Source organism: Mobula hypostoma, chromosome 29 (assembly GCF_963921235.1).
Source record: "Mobula hypostoma chromosome 29, sMobHyp1.1, whole genome shotgun sequence".
Lineage (NCBI taxonomy): Eukaryota > Metazoa > Chordata > Chondrichthyes > Myliobatiformes > Myliobatidae > Mobula > Mobula hypostoma.
In genome coordinates this window covers 12,921,771-12,944,418 of record NC_086125.1, presented here as the reverse complement: position 1 = coordinate 12,944,418, position 22,648 = coordinate 12,921,771, and the positions used below count along the sequence as shown (strand labels likewise).

At 44.2% G+C, this 22,648-nt stretch overlaps 1 protein-coding gene across 9 annotated transcripts in view; it reads right to left on the bottom strand.

Moving 5' to 3' along the window:
• The window catches only part of LOC134339494 (adhesion G protein-coupled receptor L1-like), a 666,897-nt gene that overhangs the window by 571,008 nt on the left and 73,241 nt on the right, over positions 1-22,648 (bottom strand). For all 9 annotated transcript variants that reach the window (XM_063036065.1, XM_063036054.1, XM_063036056.1 and 6 more), the window contains exon 2: positions 10,198-10,262. The gene's annotated coding sequence lies outside the window, so the exon portion shown is untranslated. The remainder of the gene's footprint in view (positions 1-10,197; positions 10,263-22,648) is intronic.

The following is a 22,648-nucleotide window of genomic DNA, read 5'->3' as shown; positions in this document are numbered from 1 at the left end:
CCAAAACACGCCTACGGAGTTATCCCGCCGGCTTCATTCTGTGTTAGTAAAACCAGATCACAAGGGTGTGACCAAGGCTCCCCAAGCCCCAACCTTCTCCACCGCCGAGGCCGTCTTCGGGTGCTGGTACCTCAAGCAGGTGGTATCTATCATTAAAGACCCTCACCACTCAGGACATGCCCTCTTCTCATTACCCCCATCGGGAGGAGGTACAGGAGCCTGAAGAAACACACTCAGTAATTTAGGATTCGGCCCTTCCCTTCTACCATCAGATTTTGTGAACTCATGAACTTGTATCCAAGCGACACCACCTCGTTATTCCTTTTATGCATTATTTGTGTATTTCAGTGATTGATAGGAATTTTATATCTTTGCACTGTACCACTGCCTAAAATCAACACATTTTACAACATCTAAGTTAATGATAACAAACCTGATTCCGATCCTGATCTGAAATTTATAAAGCAGTAACAATAAAATTACGCCATGGTGGTGGTCAGCAAGGGCAGTACAGCGTCACGGTTAGCACAGCGCTTTGCAGTACCGGTGACCCAGGTCCAGTTCCCACCACTGTCAGCAAGAAGTTTGTACGTTCTCCTCGTGACCGTGTGGGCGCTCCAGTTTCCTCGCACAGTCCAAAGATGTACCAGTTGGTAGGTTAATTGGTCATTGTAAATTGTCCTGTGATTAGGCTAGGGTTGGGGTTTGCTGGGCAGAGCAGCTTGAAGGGCTGGAGACCCTTTCCCACACTGTATATCAATTGTGACAGGAATACACACAGATAAGATGTTAGCTGTCCTGTGTGATCAGCAGTTGGTCCGCCACCTGTCTTCAGGAGAGAGCGAGATAAGGAAAACAATGGAGCAGCATTTGGAGATGTGTAATGAAGGGGAAGGAGAGCTGTCAAGAGCGGCTCCCCCTTTGAACCCTGAACTGTTTGAAGTGATGGACAAGCGATACCCCAGCAGGGGGATAAAAAGGGACAGGTTTGCTAAGGCAGGACACACGACACCCGAGGTAACGAGACCCTGGAAGCGGTGCGCCTCTCACAAGTCGGTGGAAAGCTTTTGGACGGCTGATCGCGGGATCAAGCCATAAACGCACAGGGTGGAAAGGCACGATCAGCGGGAACCTGGTGTGTGTCCACCCTTGCCTGGGTGCCAGGTTCAGCGCAGAGAAACGGTCGTGTCTGGAAACGGAGGGGTCACGGTCGGTGACCTCAGATGACATCACAAAGGGCTCGCACGAAAGCTGACTGCGAAGGTCTGTGTGTGGAAGCTGTTTTGAATATTCATTCATTTTGCTCTCTCTCCTCCCCCCCCACACTGTCCATCTCCCACGGCAGCGATTACTGCGAACTGAACTGAACTTTGCGTCATTTTGAAACTGGTCATTTACCCCAGACAACGATAGAGCTTGATTGATCCTGTTATCTTAATTCTGTGTACATGTATGTTTATCATTGCTGAACTGTTGCATTCATTATCCTTTTAATTAGAGTACTGTGTTGCTTGTTTCTTTAATAAAACTTTCTTAGTTCTAGTAATCCAGACTCCAACTGAGTGATCCATTTCTGCTGGTTTGGCAACCCAGTTACGGGGTACGTAACACAATCAATCAGTCAATAACTAAATAAATGAGCAAGGAACTAAATAAATAAGTAAACAAGTAAATAAGTAAATGAGTATGTAAATAAATAAATGCCTGAATGAACAGATGAATAAAAATAGTGCAAACAAAAAGAAAGGAATACTGAAGTCATGTTCACGAGTTCACAGAACCTTCAGAAGTCTGATGCTGGAGGGGAAGCAGCTCTTCCAAAATCATTAGGCGTGTGTCTTCCATCTCCTGCACCTCCTTCCTGATGGTGGTAACGAGAACAGGGCATGTCCCAGAGGGTAAGGGCTCTTACGACAGATGCTGCCTTCGTGAGGCACTGCCTCTTGGAGATGTCCTCGATAGTGGGGAGATGGCACAGGCTGAATCTACACCCAATTCATTGACAATAAATCTGATTCTGATTCAGATGAGGAAGGTTGTGTCAAAAGTTTGATCAAAACTGGCAAAGGGACCTTGACCTGATGCATTAACTCTGTTCTTTTGCTAAGGATGCTCCCTGACTGGCTGAGTGTTTTCATCATTTTGCTTTCATTTTGATCAAAGACATGTTTTGATAAGGTTTAAAAGAAACAGAGAGTCCTAAAGGGGTTTCAGAAAATTGCAGGATTTTAGCACTACAAAGCACAGAGTGAGGTCACTTGTTCCATCCTGACCATGCTGACTCTTTAGAAAAACTATCCTTTGCAAGTGCCTTTCGTCATAGCCTTGCAAAAATTTGCCTCCACGGATGTATCCAATTCCCTTTTGAAAGTTATTAAATCTGCTTTGACTTGCCTTTCAGGCAGAAGATTCTGGGTCTTAACAATGTGCTGTGTTTAAAAAGTACAACAATCTCCTAGTGCCTCTGGCTATTTTCCCAATTACCTTCAAGATTAAAGCAGAGACTACAGCCACCTGGAGCCAACACTGGGGAGATATGTTGCATGGATTGCAATCACCGCAGAAGTATCTCCGCTCCCCACTAACATCAGGGGACACACTTAAATTAGGAGTGCCCTACCACTGACTAATCAAGCAGCAACTTTCAACAATCATTTTTCCACATCTTTCCTAACTTCCTTCGATGTCCCTGGACACCTCTCGCCCCGGATGCTGAAGTGTACAATCGAGTTGTGGCAGCACTGTCAGCAGGATCGATTTAAGACCTTGTGAAATCTAATGGCATCAGTTCACAAACGCGGGCACGGAGAACACAAGCTGATGACCGGCTAACTGCCCTTCCTCCGCAGGGACGTCTCCTTGTAAAGGGTAGTGAACCTTTTAGAAACCTGGGAGCGTTGTGAGCACTTAAACAGACGCTGATATTGGAGGTGAAGGGTTACCAGCACAGAAACGGAGATGGGGTCTGGGGCAGATCAGCCATGATCTTATTGAAAGGCGGGGATATTTGAGGGGCTGAATGGCCTTCTCCTGCTTCTCTTCATGCATTCTTCGCCTGATGATCTGGTGCACCAGTGTGCTGACCACTAAACTGGAAGATGTATAGGTGTATAGGGCCAGACAAGGATCAGATTCAGAATCAGGTTTATTTTCACTGACTTAGTGTATGTCATGAAAATGGTTGCTTTGTAACAGCAGTAGGGTGCAACACAGAACATTACTATAAGTTACACTAAGAAATATATAAGAAAAATAATTAAGTAGTGCAAAAGGAGAGTAAAAAGTAAGGAAGTATTCACGGTCAATTCAGGAATGTAACAGCAGAAGTGACAAAGCTGATTTTAAAACATTGAGTGTGTATCTTCAGACTCCTATACCTCATCCATGATGGTATCAATGAGAAGACAGCATGTCCTTGATGGTGAGGGTCCTTAATGATGAATGCAGGATTGTTGTGACATTGCCTGTTGAAGATGTCCTTGATGGTGGGGCAGCTTGTGCCCATGATGAAGCTAGCTGATTTTTCAACCCTCGGCAGCCTTTTCTGAACTTGTACATTGGCACCTCTGTGCCAGACAGAACCTAAAACGCCTGCTTCGCTGCTGCTGCTACCGTGTGGTCCAGAATCTCTGGAGGGGAAGACCCCGAGTCCTCGGCTTTGCTTGTTGCTCGGCGGCCGGGGCGGGGTCGAAGCACTCGGCAGAGGATGGTGCTTGGAGAGGCTGTGTAGGAGGGGCTGGTCGGAGGCTCGAAGTTTTCGGACGGACTCAAAGTCCGCTGCGGTCGGGTGCTTCCAATGGTGCTGCATCGGCAAGTTGGTGGCGCTTGGAGGTTCATGGCAGGGAGAGTTTCTTCCTTCTACCGTCTGCGTGAGATGATGAGGCTATCGGGACTTTGAGACTTCTTTTGCCATGTCCATGATCTGCTCTTATCAAATTCTAGTATTGCTTTGCATTGTTGTAACTATATGTTATAATTATGTGGTTTTTGTCAGTTTTAGTCTTGGTTTGTCCTATGTTTCTTGTGATATCATTCTGGAGGAACATTGTATCATTTTTTAATGCATGCATTTCTAAGTGACAATAAACGAGGACTGAGTGTCCTCATAATCTAATCTAATCAGATTTAATATCACCGGTATATGTCATGAAACTTGTTAACTTAGCAGCAGCAGAACAATGCAATACATGATAAACATAGAGAAAAAAGTGAATTACTGTAAGTATATATATATATATATATATCTATTAAATAGTTCAATTAGATAAGTAGTGCAAAAAAAAACAGAATTACAAAAAAATAGTGCAGTAGTGCTCATGGGTTTCAATGTCCATTTAGTAATCGGATTTCAGTGGGAAGAAGCTGTTCTTGAATCACTGAGTGTGTGCCTTTGGGTTTCTGTACCTCCTTCCCGATGATAACAATGAAGATAATGAATCCTGGTGGTGGGGATTCATAATGGATGCTGCTTTCTTAAGGCACCACTCCTTAAAGATGTCTTGGACACTCCAGAGGCTGGTACTCATGATGCAGCTGACCAATTTTACAAGTTTCTGCAACCTACTTCGATCTTGTGCAGCACCCACCCCCATTCCACACGGTGGTCCAGCCAGTCTGAATGCTCTCCACAGTCCATCTGTCCAAGATTTTGAGTGTTTTAGGTAACAAAACCAATCTTCTCAAACTCCTAATGAAATGTAGCCACTGTCTTGCCTTCGTTATAGTTGCATCATGTTGTGACCAGGTTAGGTCCTCAGAGATATTGACACCCACTAACTTGAAATTGCTCACTCTCTCCAGCAGTAACCAGTAAATATGCTCTTCATGGTACATCTGTAAAATTTGTTAGTGTTTGGTGACATACCAAATTTAGCTAGGGAAAACTGCAGTATTCGCTGCTGAGAATGGTTCAGTAACATCACTCCAGCAGAAAGGGGAGAGGGAACTCCAATGAAGAGAGAACTTCCGTCACCTTACCAATCCAGAATTAGAATCAGTTCTAATACCACTGGCATATGTCATGATAGCTGTTGTTTTGCAGTAGCAGTATTTTGCAAGACATAGTGTTTAAAAAAACTGCAAATTACAGTAAGTAAATATATAAAAGTTAAATTAAAGTAATAGTGCAAAAGGGATGGAAAAAATCATGAGGTACTGTTCATGGATTCATTGTCCATTCAGAGATCTGATAGCAGAGGGGAAAACCTGTTCCTGAAACGTTGGATGTGCGTCTTCAAGCTCCTTGATGGTAGCAAGGAGAATAGAACATGCCCTAGGTGATGGGGGTCCACAATGATGGATGCCACCTTTGTGAGGCATCATCTCTCAATGCTGGGGAGGCTGAGTTTACAACTTTCTGCAGCTGTTTCCAATCCTGTGCAGTGGCCCCACCGTACTGGATGATGATGCAACCAGTTAGTCTCCGTGGTACACCTGTTGAAACTTGCGTGACATTCCACGTCTCTTCAAACTCCTGAAGAAATATACAGCAGCTGCTGCTGTGCCTTCTTTGTAATTGCATCAATATGTTGGACCCAGGATAGATCTTCAGCGCTATTGATATCTAGGAACCGGAACTGCTCACCCTTTCCACGGCTGATCCCTCAATGAGGACTGCGGTGTATCCCTTCGTCTTTCTCTTCCTGAAGTCCACAATCTTACTGGCACAGTGCAAGGTTGTTGTTGTGATACCATTCAACCAGCTGATCTTTCTCCCTCCAGTGCTCATCCTCATCACCATCTGAAACTCTGCCAACCGTAGTTGTGTCATCAGTTGTGTTTGAGCTGTGCCTGGCCACACAGTCGCGGGTGTAGAGCGAATAGAGTAGTGGGCTAGGCACGCATCCTTGAGATGCGCCAGTGTTGACTGTCAGCAAGGAGATGTTATTTCCAATTCACACAGACAGTGGTTTCCCAATGACGAAGTCAAGGTTCTAGTTGCAGAAGGAGGTACAGAGGCCCAGGTGTTGGAGCTTATTGATTAGACCTGAGGGTTTGATTGTGTTGAACGCTGATCCACAGGTGGCAGATATATCTACAAAGACATTGTTGGCAAAGGTGACGATCGCACAGTCCTTGTGGAGGTCTGGTCACACCCTCACACAGAAGCTAGTCCTCATCACATTCAGAGTGTTAAATGGGATAGATTTAGAACAGATGAAGCAGCTCGAAGCCCGGCAACCACAGGATGCTGTGGGCCATCGGCAGGACTGGAGTTTATTTACAGTACTTGTTGAGATATTGTGTGGAATAGGCCTTCCAGCCCTTCAAGCTGCACCACCCAGCAATTCCCCGACTTAATCCCAGCCTAATCACAGGACCAATTAATCTACCAACTAGAATGTCCTTGGACTGTGGGAGGAAACCGGAACTCCTGGAGGAAACCCACGTGGTCACGGGGCAAATGTACAAGTACCCCACAGGCAGCAGTGGGAATTGAACCCGGGTCGCTGGTACTGTAAAGCGTTGTGCTAACCACCGGACTGCCGTTGTATTCCACCACAAGCTAGAGTCAAACGGCCAAGAAAATAAAACTCCTAGCAGCAGAGCAAACTCAATCTTATCACCACTCGGGTCTAACAAAGTCATTGGTAGCTACAGAAGAGTTGCGAACTGCAATACCAAGTGCCTCGTAACCACCTGCTCACTGATAAGCTCAGTTTGGGCATTCGATGCTCAGCCGGGACCACCTGATGTATGACCTTGTTACAAACTTTGTTTCAATGTGGACAAAGGGGGAGAATTCCAGAACAGAGGTGAAATTGAAGCCAATGCGATTCAGACAAGCAAACTCCTCCGCTGGAAGACAACGCAGGAAAGTCCTGTTGATCAGTATATCACAGTAGGAATTCCACCGAACAGACAAAACTGCAGTGAACTCCCTTCAATCATTACATCAGATATTTGCCTCTGATTCAAGTTACAATTTATATTTAAAATTTTACATTTAAGGAGTCTGTACATTCCCCAATTGATGGCATAAGTTTCCACCCTCAAACTGAAGACGTACGGTTGGGGGTAGTGAGGTGTGGGCATAGAATATTGGTCCCCAACATGACCCTCGGATATTGTTGGTCATTGGCACAAAACCACACATTTCACAGGATGCTTCAATGGACATGCAACAAATAAAGCTAGTCTTTACATCTTTAAATATTTACAACGTGTTCCAAGCCCATTGCAGTAAGTGACATCCTTCATCATTTGCACATGCCCCAGCAAGTGACCATCTTCAACAAAAGACAGTCCAGTCACCTCTGCTTGTTTCTCAGTGGGATTTTTATCGGGTCTCCAGCAACAACATCCTGGAGAATTTGGGAGAGGGGGAGCAAGTCAGTACAAGACGACCTCAGAACTGATCTGTCTTCCAAAAGTTTCCTGTCCCAATCAAGTGGCATGGTGTCCCAAATAAACAAAGGGAATCCCAGCTACTTTCTCGGTTAGTTTTTGTTCTTTAAAAGTTGTCTCAAATAAATGCTGCCCCAATTAACTAATGGCCCAGTTAATCAAAATCCACTGTGTGTGTGTGTAATTTTATTATCAAAGTATATATCTGTCATCATATACAACCCTAAGATTCATTTTGTTGCAGAAATACTCAATAAATACAATAACCATAATAGAATCAATGAACGGCCAGTGTGCAAAAGACAATAAACTGTGCAAATACAAAAATAAAGAAATAATAATCATTATAAGTAAACAATAAATATCAAGAACATGAGATGAAGAGTCCTTGAAAGTGAGTCTATAGGTTGTGAGAAGATTTCAGTGAGGGGCAAGTGAAGTTATCCCCTTTGGTTTAAGAACCTGATGTTTGAGAGTAAATAACTCTTTCTGAACCTGGTAATGTGAGTCCTGAGGCTCCTGTACTTTCTTCCTGATGGCAACAGCAAGAAGAGAGCATGAACTGGGTAATGGGGGTTCCTGATGATGGATGCTGCTTTCCTGCACGACGCTCTGTTCAGATGTGCTCAGTAGTGGGGTGGGCTTTACCAGCGATGGACTGGGCTTTATCTACTTCTTATGTATGGAGTGCTTGCCTTTATCAGTTGGGGGATTGACTGAAAGCTTCAGGAAGTTATGTTGCAGTTTTATAAAACTCTGGTTAGGTCACATCTGCAGTTTGGGTACCACATTATAGGAAAAACAGGGAGGTGATAAAGAGGATGCAGAAGAGGTTTACCAGGAGGCTTTCTGAATTAGAGGGCATGTGCTATTAGGAAAGGCTGGACAAATGTCGGTTGGTTTCTCTGGAGAAGTCGAAGCTGAGGGAAGACCTGATAGAAGCTTCTAAGCTAAGTAGACAGCGTAGACAACTAGTACTTTTCACAGGGTCGAAATGTATAACAGTAGAGGGCATACACTGAGGCTGAGAAGTAGCAAGTTCAAAGGAGATGGGCGGGCAAGTTTTTTTTTGTAAACGCAGAGTGTGGTAGATGCCTGGAAATTGCTCCCAGGACTGGTAGTGGGGGCAAATGTGATAGGGACATTTAAGCGGCTCTTAGATAGAAACATGAATAGGCAGAGAGTGGAGGGATAGAAACTTCTGCAGTCAGAAGGGATTAGTTTAGTTAGGTGTTTAATTACTAGTGGGTGGCATGGTAGTGTAGTGATTAGCATAACACTTCACACCGCCGGTGATCGGGTTCAATTCCCAGTGCTGTCTGTATTGAGCTTTTTTAACTCTCCCTGTGATTGTGTAGGTTTCCTCTGGGTGCTCCAGTTTCCTCCCACATTCTAACACGGTACAGCTTAGTAAATTGTGGGCATACTATGTTGCCAATGGAAACACGGCAATGCTTGTGGGTTGCCCACAGTACATCCTTAGACTGTGCTGGCTGTTAACGCAAGCGACACATTTCACTGCATGCTCTGATATATTTCTGACAGATAGAGCTAATCTTTCTTTTTACCCTTTAGTTATCTTTTTGGGCTTTTTCCACTGAGATTGAGTGAGATTAAGGATTAAGGGTGAAAGGTGAAATATTTAAGGGGAACATCTTCACTCAGAGGGTGGTGAGGGTGTGCAAGTGGTAGAAGAGATTTTGATTTCAGTGCTAAAGAGAAGTTTGGATAGGTACATGGATGGGAGGTGTACGGTCCGGGTGCAGGTTAATGGGACTAGGCAGGTCTGGCATGGACTAGATGGGTTGAACAGCCTGCTACTGTGTTGTAGTTTTCCATGACTCTAAGTAGTTCAGCACGACATTATGGCCCATAGGGTTTGTTCCTATGCTGTACAGTTCTATGTCCTTCGTACCTGAGCGAAAGCAGCAGACTAAAGTGATGACTAAATGGGGATATATGCAGTTTGATTGAGGGGTAGGATAAAGGGGGTGATGTCAGGAAGATGAGTGGACAGTGGTGATGGGGGAGAATAGGATTGCATGTTGGGGTGTAACAGGGAGGCAGCGAGTGGGCTGATGATGGGGGGGGCAGGGAGTTTTTTTCTTCTTCTTGCGCATTACACGCCTGGGCGATCATGGCTCTCCACATCGAACAATCCCTCGCAGCGTCAATGATATCTATTAGATCTGTTAGTTCTTTCACAGTGTCCATATATTTTCTCCTTTGCCTTCCTCTTCCGCGTTTCCCAGGCATACAGCCTTGTAATGTAAGGCATTCTGTTTCTCCCTTTCTGATGACATGGCCCAGGAATTTAAGTTTCCTCTCATTTAATGTTCTTATTAAAGATATTTTTGTATGGGCACGTTGGAGTACTGTCTCATTAACCCTATCTCTATATGATATTTTCAGCATTCTTCTAAGAAAGCACATTTCTGTTGCTTCTAAGTGTCTTTGGAGTCACAATGTCAAAATCTGCTGTACAAGGCTCTGTGCCACTCTGTTGCTTGTTAACATTCCGAGAGAAATACAAATTCAATGAACAGGTTCATTTCCCACATCACACAGAACAGCTCCCTATAATTTGCATTTTTTTTTGGGTGCAGAAGCAATTCATATCAGTCTGGATATGAGAATATCTAGGGCTGGCTTCAAATTTACTTTACTTTGGAGGCTGTGCATATAACATTCCAAAATCTGCCAACACGTCTTTTATTTCCGGTTGTATTTTGTATATGTAGATACAGCCATAAGGTCCTTTGTCCTCCTCTATTTCATGCACACACGTCCACAAAAACAGGGAAATACACACTGACATCTGCAGCAAAAAGAACCAAAATCAATTCCTACCTCCATCTGCACACTCCCCTGAGTCCTTTAATGCATCTCCCTTCGCATCCACATTGTGAATAAAACTGGAAAAGAAGAAGGTGCGGACAGAGTGACTCCTTGCAGAGACTCACTTTACAAGACAGCTCTATCAAACATAATCAAACTCATTACCAGCTTGCGCAAGGCCTGTTAACTGCTGAACTCTGTCCTAGATTGGGTGTACGCCACCTTAGACAGGCTCACTTAGGACGTTTCTTTTCAATTCCCAGCTGCCAATTGGTGTGCGATGTCTTACAGTCAGGGATTGCATTATGCTGGACATTACCTCAAAGCACTGTGAAAGTATGAACAGGATGCAAAAAAAGCTTTGAACTGTACCTCGGCACAGGTGACCAAATATGGACTCCATTGTTCATAGCAACTTCACTCGTGCATATAGCCCTATATTGACTTCTAGTCCTTGGATTTAAATCACTTCATAGTTTCACACTTCTGCCATCTCGGTACGTCCTTCAGCCTTATAACCTCCAGCTTTAGCCTCTCGTCTGCTTCTTCAGCTATCAAATCCAAAGCTTCAGATCTCATCTCCTAATTCTCCCCAGACCTCTCTCCTCTGTTATGATTCTCTGTGATGCATGTAAATGACATCATCACGAGGCAGAATAATGACATCATACGTGTGATTAAGCAACACACATCAAAGTTGCTGGTGAACGCAGCAGACCAGGCAGCATCTCTAGGAAGAGGTGCAGTCGACGTTTCAAGCCAAGACCCTTCATCAGGACTAACTGAAGGAAGAGTGAGTAAGGGATTTGAAAGTTGGAGGGGGAGGGGGAGATCCGAAATGATAGGAAAAGACAGGAGGGGGAGGGATGGAGCCAAGAGCTGGACAGGTGATAGGCAAAAGGGGATACGAGAGGATCATGGGACAGGAGGTCCGGGAAGAAAGACGGGGGGGGGGTGACCCAGAGGATGGGCAAGAGGTATATTCAGAGGGACAGAGGGAGAAAGAGGTGAGAGAAAGAATGTGTGCATAAAAATAAGTAACAGATGGGGTACAAGGGGGAGGTGGGGCCTTAGCAGAAGTTAGAGAAGTCGATGTTCATGCCATCAGGTTGGAGGCTACCCAGACGGAATATAAGGTGTTGTTCCTCCAACCTGGGTGTGGCTTCATCTTTACAGTAGAGGAGGCCGTGGATAGACATGTCAGAATGGGAATGGGATGTGGAATTAAAATGTGTGGCCACTGGGAGATCCTGCTTTCTCTGGCGGACAGAGCGTAGATGTTCAGCAAAGCGGTCTCCCAGTCTGCGTCAGGTCTCGCCAATATATAAAAGGCCACATCGGGAGCACCAGACGCAGTATATCACCCCAGCCGTCTCACAGGTGAAGTGTCGCCTCACCTGGAAGGACTGTTTGGGGCCCTGAATGGTGGTAAGGGAGGAAGTGTAAGGGCATGTGTAGCACTTGTTCCGCTTACACGGATAAGTGCCAGGAGGGAGATCAGTGGGGAGGGATGGGGGGGACGAATGGACAAGGGAGTTGCGTAGGGAGCGATCCCTGTGGAATGCAGAGAGAGGGGGGGAGGGAAAGATGTGCTTAAAGGTGGGATCCCGTTGGAGGTGGCGGAAGTTATGGAGAATAATATGTTGGACCTGGAGGCTGGTGGGGTGGTAGGTGATTAAGCATGTGTGTCTGGACATGTTCTGAAATTGCTAGTTCAGGTATTGACCAGTACTATTAGACTGGGTGATAGACCATCTCCAACACATTGTACATCCCCTCAAGCTCATCTTTCTCCCCAAGCTTGTTGCTAACCCACTGATAAGTGTGTGTTCTAGTTGCCAACTATGTCTGATGACAAAGCTGTGATAAACTATGGAATATCTTAAACAAACCATTGAAAAACAATATAAGAGCAGATTTAGGCCATTCACCCCATCGAATTCACTCTGCCATTCAATCGAAACAGTTTGCCAATAGCAGAATTGCCAACGGTGATGAAGAGGGTGTACAGGAGCGAGACAGATCAGCTGGTTGAGTGGTGTCGCAACAACAACCTTGCTCTCAACATCAGTAAGACCAAGGAATTGTTTGTGGACTTCAGGAAATGGGAAGTTGAGGAAATACACACCCGTCCTCATCAAGGGAGTAACAGTGGAAAGGAGCAGCTTCAAGTTCTTGGGTGTCAGCATCTCTGAAGATCTATTCTGGGCCCAACGTATTGATGCAATTCCAAAGAAAGCGCGAGAGCAGCTATATTTCATTAGGAGTTTGAGGGGATTTGGTATGCCACCAAAGGCACGCACAAATTTCTACAGATGTACCATGGAGGGCATTCTAATTGGTTGCATCACCATGTGGTATGGAGGGGCTACCAAATGGATCAGAAAACTGCAGAAAGTTACAAACTCAGGCACCTCCCATCATGGGCAACAGCTTCCCCAGCAGTGAGGACATCTTCAAAATGTGGTGCCTTAATGATGACAGCATTGATGATAATAAGGATCCCCATCACCTGGGATGTGCCCTCTTCTCATTGCTACTGTGAAGGAGCAGGTACATGAGCCTGAAGACACACACTCCATGTTTTAGGAACAGCTCCTTCCCAATAGACCATAAGAAATAGGAGCAGAATTAGGCCATTTGGCCCATCGAGTCTGCTTTGCCATTTTATCATGGCTGATCCATTTTTTCCTCTAAGCCTCAATCTGCTGCCTTCCCTCTGGATCACTTCATACCCTGACCAATCAAAAATCCATCAACCTCTGCCTTAAATATACATAAAGACTTGGCCTCCACAGCTGCCTGTGGCAACAAATTCCACAGATTCACCACTCTCTGGCTAAAGATCCCCCTCTACTATCAGATTTTTGAATGGACACTACCTCACTTTTTTTTGTTCTCCTTTTGCACTAATTTCATTTATATATACTGTATGTATGTATACGTACAAACACACATGTGCGCACACACACATGCATATACACACACACACACACACATATTTCTTATTGTAATTTATAGTTTTTATTATTATGTATTGCAATGTACAGCTGCTGCAAAACAACAAATTTCACAGCATATGCCAGTGATAGTCAACCCGATTTTGATCCTGATTTTAACCCCATTCTGCAGTCTTTCCCTTGGAACCGTCAACCCTCTTTACCAATCCAGAGCCTATCAATCTCTGTCTTAAACATTCTCAATGAGCGAGCTTTCTCAGACCTCTGTGGCAACAAATTCCACAGATTCACCACACTCTGGCTAAAGAAATTTCTCCTCATCACAGTTTTAAAGGACACTCTTCAGTTCTAAGTCGGCGCCCTTGGATCTTAATATCTTCAACTGATGTCCACTCTATCCAGGTCTGTTAATGTTCAGTTGGTTTTAATGAGATACCCATCATCCTTCTCAACTCCTTTAAGTACAGGCCTACAGACACAAATTCTCTTCATATGCTTAGCCTTTCAGTCATGGGATCTGTCTTACAAGAATGATCCCAGAAAGCACATCTTTCCTTAGATACCTAGTCCAGACTTGTTCACAATATTCCATTGCAGTCTGACCAATGTCTTGTATAACTTCAGCAGTACCTCCTTGCTTTTATTTTCTACTCCTCATGAAATGAATGATACTTTGCATTTGCCTTCTTTACGAATGACTCCACCTTAGGTTATTAAGCATGCAAGTTTCAGGAATGTTTCCAGGTTTACGGGGATTTGGTTTTCATCTTGAACTTGAGTTTTGTGTGTTTCTACCAAGTGCTATTGTTTCCTTTCAAACCCCAAGCACATGCTGACTGGCTAATGGGTTTCTATAAATTACCCCTTGGGGGAGGCAAATGGCCAAAGAAGATGAGAGAGAAATTCTTTGAGGAAACAACAGGCAGGATAGACAAAGGAGAGTCAGTGGAGGTTGCTTACTTGGATTTTCAGAAGGCCTTTGACAGGATGCTGCATTGAGGCTGCTAAACAAGATAACAGACCCTGACATTACAGGAAGGTCGGCTGACTGGCAGGAGGCAAAGAGTGGAAATAAAGGGGTCCTTTTCGTGCTTGCTGCCTGTGATTAGTGGTGTTCTGTAGGAATTGGTGTTGGGACCACTTCTTTTCACATTATATGTTAATGATCTGGATGATGAAATTGATGACTGTGGCCAAATTTGTGGATGATACAAAGACTGATGGAGGGGTAGGTAATGTTGAGGAAGCAAAAGGATTTGAACAGATTAGTAGAATGGACAAAGAAGTGGCAGATGGAATACTGTGTAGGGAAGTGTTTTGTCATGCACTTTGGTAGAAAGAATAAAGGCACAGACTATTTTCTAAACAGGCAGAAAATTCAGAAAGCGGAGGTGCAAGGGGAATTGGGTGTCTTAGTGCAGTCTTCCCTAAAGGTTAACTTACAGGTTGAGTCGGTAGTAAGGAAGGCAAATGCAATGTTAGCTTTCATTTTGAGAGGGCTATAGTATAAAGGCAAGGATGTAACATTGAGGCTTTATAAGGCATTGGTCAGACCGCACTTGGAGTATTGTGAGCAGTTTTGGGCCCCTTATCTCAGAAAGGCTGTGTTGACATTGGAGAGGGTCCAGAGGAGGTTCACCAGAATGATCTCGACAAACGAAGGGGTTAATGTACGAGGAGCGTTTGATGGCTCTGAGGCTGTACTCACTGGAGTTTGGAAGAGTGAGGAGGGATCTCATTGAATCCTATAGTATACTGAAAGGCCCAAATGTGGAGAAGATGTTTCCTATAGTAGGAGAGTCTAGGAACAGAGGGTACAGCCTCACAATACAAGGACATCCCTTTAGAACAGAGATGAGAAGGAATATCTTTAACTGCAGGGTGATGAATCTGTGGAAATAATTGGCACGGATGGCTGTAAAGGCCAAGGCATTGCATATATCTAAAGCAGAGCTTGATAGGTTCTTAATTAGTAAAGGCATTAAAGGTTATGGGGAGAAGGCACGATAATGGAGTTGAGATGGGCAATAAATTAGCGATGATGGAATGGTGGAGTAGACTCGATGGGCCAAATGGCCTAATTCTGCTCCAATGTCTTATGGTCTTGTGTCGATCATGAGGCACTGATTGGCCATCTTGCTTTTGACCCCTTTGAACCCAATTCTGGACATAAAGCAGAAGTCGAATATGGTGGACAAAGGAAAGGTTTACCTGTATAGTATTGGAGATGGTGGATCAAGGTACACAGGTTGATCGGAGGAGATGCAGTTGTTTACAGGCTAATGGGAGTTTTTAAAGGGTAGATAATATTCCAATTGGTGTAAATGAAGAACCTATTGAAGGTTTGACAATCAGAGGGCACAGCCTTCTACGATGACACAAGAGAAAATCTTTACTCATAGAGTGGCTCGAACTTAGAATGTGCTGTTTGAAATATTTCTCGAAGTTGGATAAATAATTGAAATGAAAGGAGATGGGAAAGGAACAGGGTAATAGGACATTCTGTTAAAGAGCTGGGAAGGACTTGATGGGTGCGTTCATCATCTGCTGCACTTGACTACTCTAGCCTCCGTTAGCTGAACCCCTTACTTTTCTAGATGACCGGTCAGAGTGTGTAGTGTGTTAGTTAAAGTGCAGGAGGACACTGAGAGTACATCATAGGATCATGGAATAATCTCTCTCTCTCTCTCACACACACACACACACACACACACACACACACACACACACACATATATATATATACACACAGTCCATTCAGACTATCATATTTATTCAGGCTCTTTATGGGGCCATCCCAATTTTCCCATTAATCTCAGTCCCAAACCCAATACAACACTGAAGTGAGTAAGACACACAAAATGCTGGAGGAACTCAGCAAGTCAGGCAGCATCTCTGGAGGGAATCAGAATCAGGTTTAATATCACTGGCACATGTTGTGAAATATGTTGTTTTGCAGAAGCAATACATTGTTATGCATGCAGAAAAAATCTCTGACTACAATAAGAAATATCTTGGTGGTTAAATAAGAAGTGCTAAAAGAAAGCAAAAGAGTAAAAGAGAGCGACATATTGTACATAGGTTCATTGTCTATTCAGAAATCAAATGATGGTGGGAGAAAGCTGTTTCTAAGACATTGGGTGTGTGTCTTCAAGCTCTACCTCCTCGATGGTAGCAATGAGAAGAGAGCATGACCCAGCGTGATGGGGTCCTTAATGACAGATGCCACCTTTTTGAGGCATCACCTTCAGAAGATGCCCTTGGTTCTGGGGAGGCTAGTGCCCACGATGGAGATGGCTGAGTTTGCAATTTCTGCAGCTTTTTATGATCCTGTGCTGTGGCCTCTCCATACCAGTTAGAATGGTTTCTATGGTACACCTGTAGAAACTTGTGAGAACGTTTGGTGACATACCAAACTCCGCTCAAACTCTAATGAAATATACCAAAGCTGCTGCCATGACTTCCTTGGAAATTGTTTCAATATGTAGGGCCCAGGATAGATCTTCATACATGTTGACACCCGGGAACTTGAAGCTGCTCTCCACTTCTGCTGCTGGTCGCCTGACAAGGACTTGACGAGGTTTCCCTTCCTGAAGTTCACAATCAATTACTCGGTCTTAATGATGTTGAGTGCAAGGTTATTGCACTCAAAGTTGCCCCAAATGGATTGACGTTTTGCGGCAACATTATGTCCAGATGAAGGTTTCGGCCTGAAACGTTGACTTTTCATCTGGACATAATGTTGCCGCAAAACGTCAATCCATTTGGGGCAACTTTGAGTGCAATAACCTTGCACTCAACATCATTAAGACCGAGTAATTGATTGTGAACTTCAGGAAGGGAAACCTCGTCAAGTCCTTGTCAGGCGACCAGCAGCAGAAGTGGAGAGCAGCTTCAAGTTCCCGGGTGTCAACATGTATTTCTCTTCATAGATGCTGCCTGGCTTGCTGAGTGTTTTGTTTCTGTCGCACAGGATTTCCAGCACCTGCAGAATCTGGTGCTTCTGCAGCATTGAAGTTCAGAGGGTGGATTCAGTCAAGTCTAGTTCCTCCCCACTACTGCAGACACAAGAAATTGCGGATGCTGGAACCTAGGGTCTGGTATCTGATGTCCTGATGCAGGGTTTCAACCCAAAACATTGAAAGTTCCTTTCCTGCCACCGATGCTGCCTGACCTGTTGAGTTCTTCTAGCAGATCGTTTGCTGCTCTTCACGACTAGTTCCAGTTCTCAATTCCTGGCGTTGCGGGTAGTTCCGTCAAGGTTCGATAAGTTGGTGCAGACTCCTTTCTGCCAGGTGTTCATTTCACCCAGCATTTGGACATCTGTCAGCCTGTCTCAACCAGCTGTGGCACGCTGATGCAGTACCTTCAAAGCTCTGGTGACCCAAGTTTAGTCCTTGACCACCAGTGTTACCTGTGAGGACTTCTAATGACCAAATGAATTTCCCCTGGGGGCTCTGGTTTCCTGCCCTTAGTGTGTATGTGAGTGATGGATTCTCAATGATGTTGATGGGATATCATGGGAATTAAGTCTTCAGGACAATCCACGGAGAAATGGTAAACTCCGTCCCCAGTTGAGTAAGGGCTGCTGGTTAGCGAGAGGTAAACTATACAGTGAGTTGAGTAATGGGCTGGCACAGATTGAACAGGATGAATGGCCTCATTTTATGTCATAAAGAAACATGGAAATGATGAGTCAGCAACTTAAAAAATCTGTTTCTATTAACACAATGAGAAACGATTGATTTTGCTTTACAGAAGCCAAGTATTATAAAGCACTTGCCTGGATCCAGGAAGAAGGTGATATATGATGAACTTTCTCTGCTAAAACTAAGCAACTTTATCATTCTTATGGCACCAAGCTGAAAGCAACAAGCACAAACAGCAGCCTTTCACATTGCTCATCTTGTTGCCACAACAAATCCTCCACCTGTGTATACTCACTGTCAAATTTATAAATGGAAATTTCTCCATTCATGATGTGAATGGGAACCTCTTAACGTAAACACTTGAATCAAAACTTTCTGATCCCGATGCCATCTCCAATCAATACCCACTTCAAAAAGTCCTTGAGTTTGCACACAAGCTAATTTGGATATGGGAGAGTAAATACTTCCTTACATGAGTTCTGTCAGGCCGCTAAAATATTCCTTGATAAATCTAAGACTGGTTTTAAACCGTTGAATTCATACAGCTTAAAATGGATTTGTCCTTCAGAAACAGAGCTTTTTCTCTCAAAAGTTTGTTCTCAATGCATGTAAAAAAGCCAATTTCAAATAATGCAAAAATCACTTAATTACAGACTACATTGGTGAGGTTTGGTCTGTTCCTGTCTGGAGTAAAGTATACTACTGCAATAACTGCAGAGAGGGTGTTGGGGGAGTATAAGGGAGGAAAAAGTTGGGGGGGGTGTGGTCAGATTTTGTGTGCATGTGTGTATTCATCAAAGTATATGTATATGTGGTCAGAGTGGGCATGCACATGTTTACACGTGTGTGAATGTGCATCAATTTACATGTGGCCGCAGAGTGGCATGCACAGATATGTGCATGCACGTGCTATGTGTACAGTATGTGTGCAAATGGGTGCAAATATTTTATATGTGTCCATGTCCACATACGTTAGTAGGCCAAGGTAGCAGACACAAAATGCAGGCGGAACTCAGTCGGTCAGGCAGCATCTATGGAAATGAACAGAGAGTCGATGTTTCAGGCTGGAGCGTTCTTCAGGACTCATATGCATGCCAAGTGTGTTGGCAAGCGCTTATTTCCAGTCATCTTGGACCCCCCCCGCCACCTCCTTGCCACCAGACCAAGACCTTCACTGTCTACATATCCTTCCCTTGTCTTTGCACCTAGAATGAGAGTCTATAAATTTATATACATATACTGGCAAGGTGATTAATACAAGCTCATGGCCTGGCCAGGTTTAGAAGCAGATTGTCACCAGTGTGACTTTTTTTTAAAACTAGTTCAACAGATTACACAAGTTCAATTGGCGTAGATGGTATTTAGATGGTTTTGACTGACCCACACTGAATCAAAGACAGTGCATCTGCAAGAATGCTCTTGCCTTTTGGACTTCTATCATCTGTTCCCGTGGGTGCTGTGGACCCTCTCGTTGGCCGGAGGTTGTCATTATACAATTCCTGCTTCCATTATAAATGAGGAGATTATAAAAAATAGATATAAAACTAAGGTCAGAGTATTTGACTGTAAAATGGAGATGAATTTACATCTGTGCTCCTAGTCTAACTATGTCAATGCTCTCTACTTGATTCTGAGGACAATATTGGATCCCAATTTCCTGCATATAAGTCCACAGGACACTGTCTGGTATATTCATATTTTTATTGAAATCCCAAGGTGAAGCATTAAAGGTGGCAGTGTGGAGATGATGGGGAGAGAAGACAAGGCGAAGTCAAGTAAATTAATCTTAGTAGCCTCCAGTTGAAAAGGGAATGACCCCATGGCTTTGAAGTCTTGAATGAATTGGCAGGTGGCCATATTGCAGTGAAGAGGGGTACAGGGTGTTGGGTGGCACAGAGAACCAGGTTCAGTCCTGGCCTTGCGTGCTGTCTGCGTGGAGTTCGATCTTCTTTCTGTGAGTATGTGAGTTTACCTGGCCGCTCAGGGTTCCTCCCACACCCCAAAGGCACGCAAGATGGCTTCTCTAACTGCAACTAGTGTGTCAGCAAGAGTTGGGGCTCTGAAGGGAGTTGATGAGATTGCAGAGAGAGTTAAAAAAACAGGGTTAATGTGACTCACATCAAGGTTGCTGGTGAATTCAGCAGGCCAGGCAGCATCTCTAGGAAGAGGTACAGTCGACGTTTCGGGCTGAGACCCTTCGTCAGGGCTAACTGAAAGAAGATCTAGTAAGAGATTTGAAAGTGGGAAGGGGAAGGGGAAGAGCCAAAATGATAGGAGAAGACAGGAGGGGGAGGGATGGAGCCAAGAGCTGGACAGTAGATTGGCAAAAGGGATATGAGAGGATCATGGGACAGGAGGCCCAGGGAGAAAGAAAAGGGGGAGGGGGGAAAACCCAGAGGATGGGCAAGGGGTATAGTTAGAGGGACAGAGGGAGAAAAATGAGAGAGAGAGAAAGAATGTGTGTATATAAATAAATAACGGATGGGGTACGAGGGGAGGGTGGGGCATTAGCGGAAGTTTGAGAAGTCAATGTTCATGCCATCAGGTTGGAGGCTACCCAGACGGAATATAAGGTGTTGTTCCTCCAACCTGAGTGTGGCTTCATCTTTACAGTAGAGGAGGCCGAGGATAGACATGTCAGAATGGGAATGGGACGTGGAATTAAAATGTGTGGCCGTATGGTTGATGGTCGGCAATAGACTCAGGACCGAAGGTCCTCTTTCCATTCTGTATGTCTCTATGACAGGAACAGGGAGGCACAGTGACTTAGATATAAGTGCTTGCAGCCGAGCTGTGACTATCTCCTTATGAGGGAGCCACTGTACAGGATGGAAGTAAACTGCAGAGTGTTGCAAAAGCAGTCAGCTCCATCATGGCTACTTGAGCAGTATCCAGGACACCTTCAGGGAGCGGCGTCTCAAAAAGTGACGTCCATTATTCAGGACTCTCACCTGCCAGGACATGCCCTCTTCTCATTGTTACCATCATGAAGGAGGTACAGGAGCCTCAGTGATACAGGAACAGCTTCTTCCCCTCTGCCATCCGATTTCTGAATGGACATTGAGCCCATGAACACGAGCTCTCTTTATATTTCTGTTTTTGCACTACTTATTTAATTTAACTATTTGAGATATATATATATATATATATATAATTTTTTTCTATACTATCAAGTATTGCATTGTACTGCTGCTGCAAAGTTAACAAATTTCACAACATACGCCGGTGATATTAAACCAGATTCTGGTTCTGATCACAGAATAATCCAGAAAATCGATGGCATCCGAGATCCCTCAACCCATTTAATGTACCGTTGTGGGGAGGGTTGGCATTCCACCTTCGCTGTTCCCCGATAATGAGCCACCATTTCAGTGCTGAGATTATGAAAAGAGGGTTAATATTGAAGAGAAGAGCTGAGATTCACATTGAAGCTAATCATGTATTCAGGAGCATCAGTATCACAGGAGCAGGTAATAATTTACACCAACTCACTTGTGTGGGAGTGAACTACAAAAGCATCAGAGAGTTAGAACAGGCAAAGGGCACCCGGTCACATCACAAGCTCTGGACATTTATGAAATCCAACAGATCCCCCTGGTGTTTTATAACAAATAAACCAGTCACCCAATCAATCAGTAACTGACACTCTTTTTTATAATTAAACAACCAACCAGTAACTATTGGAGCAACACACACAAAATGCTGGAGGAACTCTGCAAATTAGGTGGCATCTATGGGAAGAAAGAAATAGTTGACATTTTAGGCCAAGACTCTTCCTCAGGATTAAGACGTCGACGATTATTCCTGTCCATGGATTGCTGAGTTCTCCCAGCACTTTGTGTGCTTTGCTCTGGATTTCCAGCATCTGCAGAATCTTTCGAGTTTGTAACTATCAGAGCCCATGTCAACCAGTCATCAGCACATCACTATCAATAGACCGCACACCAAATCACCAATCTACGGACCACAACTGGTAATTAACAGGCTGCACTTAACTAGTAATTAACAGACCTCACACACATAACCAGTGGTTAACAAGCAGTAAATCCATTCAGTTATTAACAAACTACACTCTAAATCATTGATCAACAGACCCCGAACCTAATTCATACCAAAATGACCATGTGCTCAATCAATAATCATCACACTTTGCCTCAAATAGATCAATAAAGACCGCATCCTGATTGAGTAAGCAATCCCATCCACTTAATAACAAAATGCCTACCAACACATTCAGTATCAAATCAACAGATTAACCAAACATTTCATAACTATTAGATCACCCAGCTATCCATCAACCTAAATTGTAAGCTATCGCGACCCACCTACTCAAAGTTCAAAATACATTTATTATCGAAGTATGTGAACATTATACAACCTTGAGATTCGTCCCTTTACAGGCAGCCACAAAATAAAGAAATGCACCCCCCCCGCCAAAGAACACATTAAAGCTGGCCATCAGACACACAATGTGCAGAGAGAGAGAGAGAAAGAAAGCAAATCATGCACAAAATAAAATAGCTTCAGAACTGGAGTTTTACGAAACACTCGAAGCCTGGCATTACTGCAGGGGGTGTAGGCAACAGCCACAGTCCGTCGCACTGAATTTCAGCAACTTGCCATGACCAGGCCTCCCCTACGCCTCCATCACTGCTTGTCTCAGCTTACCAAGACTCCGACAACTTGGAGAAACCACTCATTTATTCAAAAGCCATCAGACCAGTCATCCATTAATGATCAGTCAGTACAGGCATCCAGTAACTAGCGAAGTGGAGCTTTGCTATTCAGTTTTCTATTCCTATTGAGCAAAGAGGAAGGGTTAATTAGCAATCTTGTCGTGAGAGGCCCCTTGGG